Source organism: Ranitomeya variabilis, chromosome 1, assembly GCF_051348905.1.
Source record: "Ranitomeya variabilis isolate aRanVar5 chromosome 1, aRanVar5.hap1, whole genome shotgun sequence".
NCBI classification, from domain to species: domain Eukaryota; kingdom Metazoa; phylum Chordata; class Amphibia; order Anura; family Dendrobatidae; genus Ranitomeya; species Ranitomeya variabilis.
Window position 1 is genome coordinate 845,107,344 of NC_135232.1, and position 13,029 is coordinate 845,120,372.

At 46.6% G+C, this 13,029-nt stretch overlaps 1 long non-coding RNA gene across 1 annotated transcript; it reads left to right on the forward strand.

Annotated features, from left to right (window-relative positions):
* Nucleotides 1-6,438: 6,438 nt before the first annotated feature.
* LOC143773379 (uncharacterized) lies at nucleotides 6,439-7,471 on the forward strand. Its single transcript, XR_013215169.1, has 3 exons — nucleotides 6,439-6,532; nucleotides 6,656-6,766; nucleotides 7,214-7,471. It is a non-coding gene; the product is annotated as an uncharacterized LOC143773379 (long non-coding RNA).
* Nucleotides 7,472-13,029: the final 5,558 nt, after the last annotated feature.

Sequence of the window (13,029 nt, forward strand, 5' to 3'; positions counted from 1 at the left end):
TGCGTTGAAAAAGTAAAACAGTGCTCCTTCCCTTCCGAGCTCTCCCGTGCGCCCAAAAAGGGGTTTACCCCAACATATGTGTTATCAGCGTACTCGGGACAAATTGAACAACAACTTCTGGGGTCCAAGTTCTCTTGTTATCCTTAGGAAAATAAAAATTTGGGGGGCTAAAAATCATTTTTGTGGGAAAAAAAAGATGTTTTATTTTCACGGCTCTGCGTTATAAACTGTAGTGAAACACTTGGGGGTTCAAAGTTCTCACAACACATCTAGATAAGTTCCTTGGGAGGTCTAGTTTCCAATATGGGGTCACTTGTGGGGGGATTGTACTGTTTGGGTACATCAGGGGCTCTGCAAATGCAACGTGACGCCTGCAGACCAATCCATTTAAGGCTGCATTCCAAATGGCGCTCCTTCCCTTCCGAGCTCTGTCATGCACCCAAACAGTGGTTCCCCCCCACATATGGGGTATCAGCGTACTCAGGACAAATTGGACAACAACTTTTGGGGTCTAATTTATCCTGTTACCCTTGTAAAAATACAAAACTGGGGGCTAAAAAATCATTTTTGTGAAAAAAAAAAAAAGAATTTTTATTTTCACGGCTTTGCGCTATAAACTTTAGTGAAACACTTGGGGGTTCAAAGTTCTCAAAACACATCTAGATAAGTTCCTTGGGAGGTCTAGTTTCCAATATGGGGTCACTTGTAGGGGGTTTGTACTGTTTGGGTACATCAGGGGCTCTGCAAATGCAACGTGACGGCTGCTGACCAATCCATTTAAGTCTGCATTCCAAATGGCGCTCCTTCCCTTCCGAGCTCTGTCATGCGCCCAAACAGTGGTTCCCCCCCACATATGGGGTATCAGCGTACTCAGGACAAATTGGAAAACAAATTTTGGGGTCCAATTTATTCTGTTACCCTTGTAAAAATACAAAGCTGGGTGCTAAAAAATCATTTTTGAGAAAAAAAATAAAAATTATTTTCACGGCTCTGCGTTATAATCTGTAGTGAAACACTTGGGGGTTCAAAGCTCTCAAAACACATCTAGATAAGATCCTTAGGGGGTCTACTTTCCAAAATGGTGTCACTTGTAGGGAGTTTCAATGTTTAGGCACATCAGGGGCTCTCCAAACGCAACATGGCGTCCCATCTCAATTCCAGTCAATTTTGCATTGAAAAGTCAAATGGCGCTCCTTCCCTTCCAAGCTCTGCCATGCGCCCAAACAATGGTTTACACCCACATATGGGGTATCAGCGTACTCAGGACAAATTGGCCAACATTTTTTGGGGTCCAATTTCTTCTCTTACCCTTGGGAAAATAAAAAATTGGGGGCGAAAAGATCATTTTTGTGAAAAAATATGATTTTTTATTTTTACGGCTCTGCATTATAAACTTCTGTGAAGCACTTGGTGGGTCAAAGTGCTCACCACACATCTAGATAAGTTCCTTAGGGGGTCTACTTTCCAAAATGGTGTCACTTGTAGGGAGTTTCAATGTTTAGGCACATCAGGGGCTCTCCAAACGCAACATGGCGTCCCATCTCAATTCCAGTCAATTTTGCATTGAAAAGTCAAATGGCGCTCCTTCCCTTCCAAGCTCTGCCATGCGCCCAAACAATGGTTTACACCCACATATGGGGTATCATCGTACTCAGGACAAATTGCACAACATTTTTTGGGGTCCAATTTCTTCTCTTACCCTTGGGAAAATAAAAAATTGGGGGCGAAAAGATCATTTTTGTGAAAAAATATGATTTTTTATTTTTACGGCTCTGCATTATAAACTTCTGTGAAGCACTTGGTGGGTCAAAGTGCTCACCACACATCAAGATAAGTTCCTTAGGGGGTCTACTTTCCAAAATGGTGTCACTTGTAGGGGGTTTCAGTGTTTAGGCACATCAGGGGCTCTCCAAACGCAACATGGCGTCCCATCTCAATTCCAGTCAATTTTGCATTGAAAAGTCAAATGGCGCTCCTTCCCTTCCAAGCTCTGCCATGCGCCCAAACAATGGTTTACACCCACATATGGGGTATCATCGTACTCAGGACAAATTGCACAACATTTTTTGGGGTCCAATTTCTTCTCTTACCCTTGGGAAAATAAAAAATTGGGGGCGAAAAGATCATTTTTGTGAAAAAATATGATTTTTTATTTTTACGGCTCTGCATTATAAACTTCTGTGAAGCACTTGGTGGGTCAAAGTGCTCACCACACATCAAGATAAGTTCCTTAGGGGGTCTACTTTCCAAAATGGTGTCACTTGTAGGGGGTTTCAGTGTTTAGGCACATCAGGGGCTCTCCAAACGCAACATGGCGTCCCATCTCAATTCCAGTCAATTTTGCATTGAAAAGTCAAATGGCGCTCCTTCCCTTCCAAGCTCTGCCATGCGCCCAAACAATGGTTTACACCCACATATGGGGTATCATCGTACTCAGGACAAATTGCACAACATTTTTTGGGGTCCAATTTCTTCTCTTACCCTTGGGAAAATAAAAAATTGGGGGCGAAAAGATCATTTTTGTGAAAAAATATGATTTTTTATTTTTACGGCTCTGCATTATAAACTTCTGTGAAGCACTTGGTGGGTCAAAGTGCTCACCACACATCAAGATAAGTTCCTTAGGGGGTCTACTTTCCAAAATGGTGTCACTTGTAGGGGGTTTCAGTGTTTAGGCACATCAGGGGCTCTCCAAACGCAACATGGCGTCCCATCTCAATTCCAGTCAATTTTGCATTGAAAAGTCAAATGGCGCTCCTTTCCTTCCGAGCTCTGCCATACGCCCAAACAGTGGTCTACCCCCACATATGGGGTATCAGCGTACTCAGGACAAATTGTACAACAACTTTGGGGGTCCATTTTCTCCTGTTACCCTTGGTAAAATAAAACAAATTGGAGCTGAAATAAATTTTGTGTGAAAAAAAGTTAAATGTTCATTTTTATTTAAACATTCCAAAAATTCCTGTGAAACACCTGAAGGGTTAATAAACTTCTTGAATGTGGTTTTGAGCACCTTGAGGGGTTCAGTTTTTAGAATGGTGTCACACTTGAGTATTTTCTATCATATAGACCCCTCAAAATGACTTCAAATGAGATGTGGTCCCTAAAAAAAAATGGTGTTGTAAAAATGAGAAATTGCTGGTCAACTTTTAACCCTTATAACTCCGTCACAAAAAAAAATTTTGGTTCCAAAATTGTACTGATGTAAAGTAGACATGTGGGAAATGTTACTTATTAAGTATTTTGCATGACATATGTCTGTGATTTAAGGGCATAAAAATTCAAAGTTGGAAAATTGCAAAATTTTCAAAATTTTCGCCAAAGTTCCATTTTTTTCACAAATAAACGCAAGTTATATCGAATAAATTTTACCACTAACATGAAGTACAATATGTCACGAGAAAACAATGTCAGAATCGCCAAGATCCGTCAAAGCGTTCCAGAGTTATAGCCTCATAAAGGGACAGTGGTCAGAATTGTAAAAATTGGCCCGGTCATTAACGTGCAAACCACCCTTGGGGGTGAAGGGGTTAAGGCCACCCCATACACAATAAACTTATATCGATGGATTTGGCCGATGGTCTAATGTGTATGGAGGCCCCAAACGATTGTTGGGGGAGATAAGGATCCGGCGTGTCTGATTTCAGACTGCAGATCATTTTGTTCTCTAAAAGGTATCTGCACACTACGTCATTTTCAAGTGAATTCACTCAAACCAGCCTGAAACGGCTCTCAGAAAAACTGAAAGTAATGAAAATATGCATTTCTGTGCACTTTACTGTTTATATGTTCATATGCCTTTTGAACGTCTATATACAGTAAGTATTGAGGGTTTTCGTCTCTGAAGACACTTTATACTTTATAATACAAGTCAATGGGATGACTAAAAAGGTGCCCATAAGGCAACCGGGGGGTCTCTTAGCATTTTGAAAGTATTTTTTACTCTTCGCCACGACAGCACCCCACTGGAGAGAGGGATCCGCCCCGCAGGAACAGGAAACCTATTGAGAAATAAAAGGGGGCGGTCCGCCTCTCCTCCTCAGTTTAGGTTTCCTGTTCCTGCGGGAACGACAGGACTCCTTCAAGGGAACATACCTGGGCTAAGCATGCCGCCTGTGCAGTATCCGCGAGAACGGCAGGGGCTGCTGCTCAGAAGCAGCGTCGGGGGAGTTCCGTTAGACGGCTCCCTCCTCGTCTGAAGGACCACGCAGACGGCCGGGTCCGGGGAGGGCCGCCCGGCATCATCTGCGGTGGCGGTACGGCTGGAGGTAGGAGAACGGCTGCACTCCTAGTGCGGCCCGACGTGAATCCCGGGCCGCACATGCGCCGACCGCCGCAATACAGGCTACCCCGGAAATGAATGGTGGACTTCCGGGGCGCCTAGGCCGGATCCAAGGCGGGGGAGTCGGCGCCGATCTGCGCATGCGCGGGAAAGAAAAAAAAAAGGAAGTTTGGACACACTATTTAAATCGCTCACAAACAGTAAAACGGCGATGCAGAGATGTCATCCCCAGGTGCCATGGACCCCACAGCTGGAGATCCAGTACCCCCCGCCAAAGATCACGCAAGAGGATCCTCGGACACCGCTCGTAAAAGTGACGGTTCCAGAACAGGATCTCGGCCTTCTGATCCGGTATTATTTGCTTCACTGGGTGAGTTGTGAACTCTGCCTATTAAGCTGACGCTATCTCCCTGTTTCTCTCTTTTCTCTCTCTCTCTACTTATTACGCTTAGGGAAAAAAACGACAAAAAACGAAGCACAAGGAATGTGCCTTGTGTAGCCAGCCCCTTCCTGACTCATACCCCAAAAAACTTTGCAAGGACTGTTTTAAGGAAACAACACAGGGAGCAGCAGTGTCCGTTACGGATTTACGGGCCATTATTAGGGAGTAACTAAAAAATATGACCCAGGACAAACCACGTAGTACTAAGTCCAAAACACCGACACTTGTGTCAGACTCCGACAGTGACCAACCTGTACTGTCAGACGCCTCCCTGTCATCATGTTCAGCATCATCATCCTCATCAGAGATCGAGGGACGCTCATGTTTTCCCTTAGACAGTGTGGACAACTTGGTAAAGTCAATCCGAAATACCATGGGGTGTGAGGAAACAAAGGGTGCGCAAACCGCGCAGGACATAATGTTCGCGGGTTTGGCAGACAGAAAGAGGAGATGTTTTCCAGTTATACCAGCAGTGAAAACATTAATTAAAAGAGAGTGGGAGAAGCAGGATCAGAGAAGCTTTCTACCCTCAGCGTCAAAACGAAAATATCCGTTTAGTGACGAGGAGCTTCTTACATGGACCAAAGTCCCTAAGGTCGACGCAGCTGTAGCCTCTACCTCTAAACAATCCACTCTACCTGTGGAGGATGCGGGACTACTGGTCGATCCTCTGGATCGTAAGGCCGAGTCATCCCTTAAACGGTCTTGGGAAGCGGCTACAGGAATATTCAAGCCTGCAGTAGCCAGCACTTGCGCAGCCCGGTCAATGATCATCTGGATTGATCAATTAGACCAGCAAATCGAGAATAAAAGCTCAAGGGAAAAACTACGAGCAGCCATCCCCTTAATACGAGGAGCAGCGGCCTTTATGGCAGACGCTTCCGCCGACTCACTCCGTTTAGCAGCAAGATCTGCGGGCCTTGTGAATAACGGAAGAAGAGCTCTGTGGATGAAAAGTTGGAAAGGGGACGCGCAATCTAAATCCAAAATATGCGCAATCCCATGCGAGGGTGAGTACCTCTTTGGCAAAACCTTAGACGAGATACTCAAAAAGGCAAAGGACAGGAAGAAAGCGTTTCCTGATTCCTCTATTCCCTTTTACAGGAGAGCCTTTAAGAGGAGGCCGTTTGGAAAAAGGAGACAAACGGATAGGTCTACAACATGGACCACTAAAGACGACAAGCAGAGAGGTACCATGTTTAGAAGACCAAACCCCCCAAAAGACAACAAATACTGAGTATATACCAGTTGGGGGTAGACTGAAGTTTTTCACCACTCAATGGGAGAAAATAACATCTAGCTCGTGGGTTTTGAATATCATCCGAGATGGAATTAAACTAAAATTCTCTCGTGTTCCCCACGAGTCTTATATTATAACATCTCTCAGCTCGCCTATACAGCAACAGGCTCTAGAGCTTGAAATTCAAACCCTAGTATCAAAACAGGTCCTAGTCCAAGTGCCGGTGGGACAGGAGGGTAGGGGATTCTACTCTCCCCTATTCCTAATTTCTAAGCCCGACGGTTCTTTCAGGACAATCATAAATCTTAAAAAACTTAACTCATTTATTGAAAACTATACATTTAAAATGGAATCCATTAGGTCCACCATAAAGCTCCTCTTCCCAAACTGTATGATGGGGGGCATTGATCTAAAGGATGCTTACTATCATCTCCCTATTCATGCCAGATACCAAAAATTCCTCAGAGTGGCAGTAAAAATCAACAACGAGGTTCGTCACTTCCAGTATGCGGCCTTACCCTTCGGCCTCTCAACAGCGCCGAGGATCTTCACCAAGATAATGCTAGAGGTGATGGCATACCTTCGCCAGAAGGAAACTTTGATTGTGCCCTATCTGGATGACTTTTTGGTAATAGGAAATTCAGTTACTCAATGTACTGATTGTTTAGCTCACGCAATTTCCTCTCTACAGGACCTGGGCTGGATAATCAATACCGACAAATCCAGACTCACTCCGCTTTCCCGTCAGGCGTTCTTGGGGTTCCAGTTAGACTCCATATCTCAAAAGTGTCTTCTGCCACAGGTAAAAATTCTACTGATCAGACACAAAGTCCTAGCCGCAATAAATAATCCACGCATATCCCTAAGACAAGCTATGTCGTTATTAGGGTCTCTTATCTCTTGTATACCTGCAGTAAGATGGGCTCAACACCATACTCGAACACTACAACATCAAATTTTACAAGAGGACAAACGGTTATTTGGTCACCTAAATGCAAAAATAACCTTATCTCAGGAGGTTTTAACTTCCTTAGAGTGGTGGCTAGACTCAAACCATTTGATGAGTGGGGTTCCATGGGTAATAACGCCATCTCATACCATAACCACTGACGCCAGTCCTCATGGATGGGGCGCTCATATGGGGAATGATTATTGCCAGGGGTCATGGAGCATGGAGGAAAGCTGCAGCTCCTCTAACTTTAAAGAACTAAATGCTGTAAAATACGCCTTATACCATTTTCTCCCACAGCTTCGGGGGAAAGACGTCAGAGTCCTGTCCGACAACACCACCACGGTGGCGTATCTAAACCGACAAGGAGGTACGCGATCAGAGACTCTGATGTCTTCTGCTACAGAAATCTTAAACCTAGCAGAAAGTCACCTAACATCCCTTACTGCGCTGCACATAAGAGGAGCAAACAATCAGCAGGCGGACTTTTTAAGTCGACACACCCTGAGACAAGGAGAGTGGTGCCTAAACAAGCAAATTTTTCTGGACATAATATCTCTTTGGGGCCGTCCCCAGATAGATCTCTTCGCCACAAGGAAAAACAGAAAAGTCTGGAGATTTGCTTCTCTATCTCCAGCGGATCATCCGGACATTCTGGACGCTCTCCAAGCCCCTTGGCAGTTCAGTCTGGCGTACGCATTTCCTCCGATCATATTGCTACCTCAAGTTATACGCAAAATCAGAGAAGAAGGAGCGAGAATTGTACTGATAGCTCCATTCTGGCCCAAGAGGCCATGGTTCTCATGGCTACAGACCATGTCTGTCTCAGATCCTTGGGTCCTCCCCTCAACCCCAACCTTCTCTTCCAGGGTCCGTTTTTCCACCCTCAGGTGGACAATCTCCACCTGACGGCCTGGAACTTGAGAGGCAGATGCTAAGATCGAGAGGATTCTCGGGGGGTTTGATTGATACGCTTCTCCATAGTAGAAAACCCTCCACCACAAAAATCTATACGAGAGTATGGAAAAAAAATTTACAATTCCATACATCTACTAACACATCAGAGATTCCGATACATTCTATCCTGGAATTTCTTAAAAAAGGGAGAGAACTAGGTCTAACTGTAAACACCTTAAAGGTTCATTTCTCAGCACTAGGAGCCCTCTATGGCCATAACATCGCAGGGGATAGATGGGTATCCAGATTTATTACGACCTGCGAAAGAATAAATCCAGTTAACATACCTAGAATTCCACCCTGGGATTTAAATTTAGTTTTACAAGCCCTAACAGACTCTCCATTCGAGCCAATAGACTCAATACCCATTAAATGTCTATCACTAAAAACGGCCCTCTTGGTAGCACTGACTTCAGCTAGGAGAATAAGTGACATCCAAGCACTCTCTATAGATCCACCTTTTTTGTTAACCTCTCAGGATAAGTTAATTCTTAAACCAGACCCTTCCTACCTTCCCAAAGTAGCAAAAAAATTCCATAGGTCACAAGAAATAATCTTGCCCACTTTCTTCAGTAATCCCTCCACTCCTGAAGAACAGAAATATCACACTCTAGACGTTAAAAGAGTAGTGTTAAAATACATTGAAAGGACCAGCAGCTGGCGACAGTGTAGGGCTCTGTTTATTTCCTTCCAGGGTCACAAGAAGGGTCATGGAGTAACAAAAAGCACCTTATCCCGGTGGATCAGAGAGTCTATCAAACTGGCTTATTCCGCGAGGAAAGAAAACCCTCCGGAAGGCATAACAGCGCACTCTACCAGAGCGATGGCATCCTCCTGGGCAGAGAGGGGAGACGTCCCGATTGAAACTATATGTAAGGCGGCAACTTGGTCAAATCCTTCTACATTCTATAACCACTATAGGCTAGACCTATCGTCAACTTCTGACCTAGACTTTGGCAGGACTGTCCTCAGCACGGTGGTCCCCTCCCTAGGTGATGGTCTCTGAAAGATCTCCAGTGGGGTGCTGTTGTGGCGAAGAGTAAAAAGCCGGATTACTCACTGGTAATGCTCTTTTAGTGAGTCCACGACAGCACCCTCTTACATCCCTCCCTAGATTAATATAATACATATTATTTGAGTAAAATCCTTTTAACCATAAGCAAATAAGTTTAAAGAATGAAATAAATGATATTTGCCTAATACTGGCGGTCCTCCGGGTACTCTGAAATCAAAACTGAGGAGGAGAGGCGGACCGCCCCCTTTTATTTCTCAATAGGTTTCCTGTTCCTGCGGGGCGGATCCCTCTCTCCAGTGGGGTGCTGTCGTGGACTCACTAAAAGAGCATTACCGGTGAGTAATCCGGCTTTTTTCATTGTTGAATGGAGAGAAAAAAGAAAACACCAGTAAAAAGATGACCAAAAATACTGGAAATAATGCTAAGAAGAACCATGCTGTGGATCAAAAAAAAGTTAAGAAAGTGCTCAGGAAACGTCCTAAAAACTACTAAAAAACAAAGCTTCAAGAGAAAGAACGCCGACGTTTCCTGAAGTGTCTTCCTCTTGAAAAAGAAAGGTGACAGCTAATCCTTTTGCTCTCTACGGCTACTTTCATACTAGCGTCGTGCACTGCACGTCGCTATATGTCGTTTTGGACAAAAAACGCATCCTGCAAAAGTGCTTGCAGGATGCGTTTTTTCTCCATAGACTTTACATTAGCGAAGCAGTGCGACACATTGCCACACGTCGCAACCGTTGTGCGACGGTTGCGTCGTGTCGGTCCGTCGCCAGCAAAAAACGTTGCATGTAACGTTTTTTTGCAGCGTCGATACAGTCTTTTCCGATCGCGCATGCGCGGCCAGAACTCCGCCCCCGCCTCCCCGCACATCACAATGGGGCAGCGGATGCGTTGTAATAATGCATCCGCTGCCCCCGTTGTGTACTATAATCACACTGTCCGTCGGCACGTCGGGCCGACGCATGGTGACGGCCCCGTGCCGACGCCAGTGTGAAAGTAGCCTAAGTGTAACCACACACATTCACTACTGGGTTGCCAACTGTCCAGAAATTCCAGGACAGCCCATAAAAATGAGGCATTTTTTTGCCCTGTCCATATAAAATATAAGGTGTGATTCTTTTGAAGCTGGAGAAATTCATAGATTATTTTGACTGTAATTCTCATTTTATAGTTTGCAGTGACTGCTGCCGATATCTTCATATAGGAATTGTGGGCTGTAGATGTGAGCAGGTTGCGGGATACAGTGACAGACAGGAGGCAGAGCAAGGGTTAACAATTTTACTTAAAGGGAACCTGTCACCCCCCAAAATCGATGGTGAGGTAAGCTCACCGTCATCAGGGGCTTATCTACAGCATTCTGTAATGCTGTAGATAAGCCCCCGATGTTACCTGAAAGAGGAGAAAAAGAGGTTATAATATACTCACCTGGGCGGTCCCGCTGTGGTCCGTGGTCAAATGGGCATCTCAGGTCTGCTCCGGTGCCTCCCATCTTCATTCCATGACGTCCTCTTCTGGTCTCCGCGCGCTCGGCGCAGGCGTACTTTGTCTGGCATGGTGAGGGCAGAGCAAAGTACTGCAGTGCGCAGGCGCCGAGCCTCTCTGACCCTACCGGCGCCTGCGCACTGCAGTACTTTGCTCTGCCCTCAACAGGGCAGACAAAGTACGCCTGCGCCGGAGCCGCGGCGTGGAGACCAGAAGAGGACGTCATGGAATGAAGAAGGGAGGCGCTGTACCAGACCTGAGACACCCATCGGAGCGGGACCGCCCCTGGGTGAGTATAATCTAACGTCTTTTTCTCCTCTTTCAGGTAACATCGGCGGCTTATCTACAGCATTACAGAATGCTGTAGATAAGCCCCTGATGCCGGTGAGCATACCTCACCATCGATTTTGGGGGTGACAGGTTCGCTTTAACAGGGGAATACTCCACGCAGGGAGACAAACAGTTAAAGGGAGGACAAAAACAGTTCAGATGCAAAAAGATGTGCAGAGTCAATGAAAACAATGGAAAAGATAGTGGCAGTCCGTGTTAGATCAACTTAGCCTGTTAGTCGTCTTCCAGGTAGTAGCAATTATGGAACAGGCAATGAAGCCAACAATGGCTGGCGAGGTGCTGTTCCAGTATGGTCCTGCAAACAACGGTCCATCTTCTGGCGGCAGTGGTCGGTGTCCAGTACCTTCCACTGAGCCCCTAGTCCATGAACATATTTGGCCGGAGCAAACAAGGCCGCAGCACAATCAGGGTCTCCCGGGGGCGGGAAAGTATATGCTGGTAATATTCTGTCCCCGGGGCCTGTGGCTGCAAATATGGCTCTGTGAGATGCTGAATCTCTTCACCTTACTTACAATTGGCGACGTTCGCAGATAGCTTAACTCAGCTGCTGGCACACGTTATGAAGAATCCAAAAGAGACTTTGATTTATTTAAGAATTCTTGTTGAATGCATACAAACAGCAGCAGGTAAAAAAGACATTCTTCAGACAAGCTGAAAGCACATGTGCCTGTAATGAAGCCAAGATGGAGACTGACACAAGGAGAAGAAAAAGGAAGTGACATGACACCCAGCAGAGGGAGGCAGGGAGACAGAAGGGACAAACTTCATGGAAAGGGAGGATTTGAGCTATGCAAAGCACAGGAACACATGGCAACAATAAACAATATGAGAAACTGCAATACAGTATGTAAAATGTACAGGACAGTCTGTAAAATGTCTCATTCATGGGACATAACAGGTAAGGTGGGTTACAAAAGTCTATCCAGTACTCTGTTCCCTCTTTGCGGCACATGCTCTGTACTCACAGTCACGAAGCGCACAGCACGTCGATCTCTGTCATCTATGGGGTGCTCTGCCTGATGCCGCCAAGACTGAAGCGCCAACAACCACTGGCATGCTGCTTGTCCAGCGAGGTCCTGCAGACCACGGTCCGGCGATGAGGGCAGCAGCGAACAGTCATGAACGCTGCCCTGGCTCTTAGGCTGGTGTGTGGCGCTTAACTAAACAAGGCTCCCAACTCTTTCCTTATTACTGCAGGGGGCTCTGGCAGCATCCTGGCATCAGATTGGCCGCGTGTCATCATAGCCTGGCTACGCACCCCTCGGAGCCCGCTGCGCACGCACCTTGCTTGTCACCGCTGGCGGGAAACTGCCCGACACTGCATGCACTTTCACTTATAACCGCGCCCCCAGCTTCCTGGTCAGAGCCCCTGTCCAGTCCTTTTTGCCTTCCCCAGGGAACCAGGGAAACAAAGTACGCAGCCTGAGGGCTGTCCCACACGTCCAGATAATTCCGGTACCGGAATAAATCGGTACCGGAGTTATCCGTGTCCGTGTGCCTGGGAACTCACGGAGGCCATACCTGCGGCACACGTGTGCCGCCCGTATGGCGAGTGGGTACCACACGGAGCGTGTGGTACCCACTCTGCATGGTGCTGAAGCTGCGATTCATATCCTCTCTGCAGTAGCGTTTGCTGCAGAGAAAATATGAAGAATAGTGTTAAAAATAAAGATTTAGGTGTCCGCCGCCCCCCCACCCCCTGTGCGCCCCCCCGCTGGTCAGAAAATACTTACCCGGGTCCCCCGTCGGCTGTCGCTCCTTCTTGGTCTTGCCGCGGCTTCTCCTGCATGCGGTCACGTGGGCCCGATCATTTACAGTCATGAATATGTGGCTCCACCTCCCATAGGGGCGGAGCCGACTATTCATGATTGTAATTGATCGGCCCCACGTGACCGCATACAGTAGGAGGCGCGGCCAGACCAGGAAGGAGCGACAGCCGACGGGGGACCCGGATAAGTATTTTCTGACCAGCGGGGGGGCGCACAGGGGGTGGGAGGGCGGCGGACACCTAAATCTTTATTTTTAACACTATTCTTCATATTTTCTCTATAGCAAACGCTGCTACAGGGAAGATATGAATACCGGCTTCAGCACCATGTGGGGGGGACAGCGCTTACTGTAGCGCTGTCTCCTGCACGCACACGGACCCCAGACGGAGAATGTCCGTGTGAGGTGCGTGTTTTACGCGGACCCATTGACTCTATTGGGTCCGTGTAAAACGTGCGCTCCCACGAACACTGACATGTCTCCGTGTTTGGCACACGGAGACACGGTCCGCAAAAAATCAATGACATCTGCACAGATGCATTGAT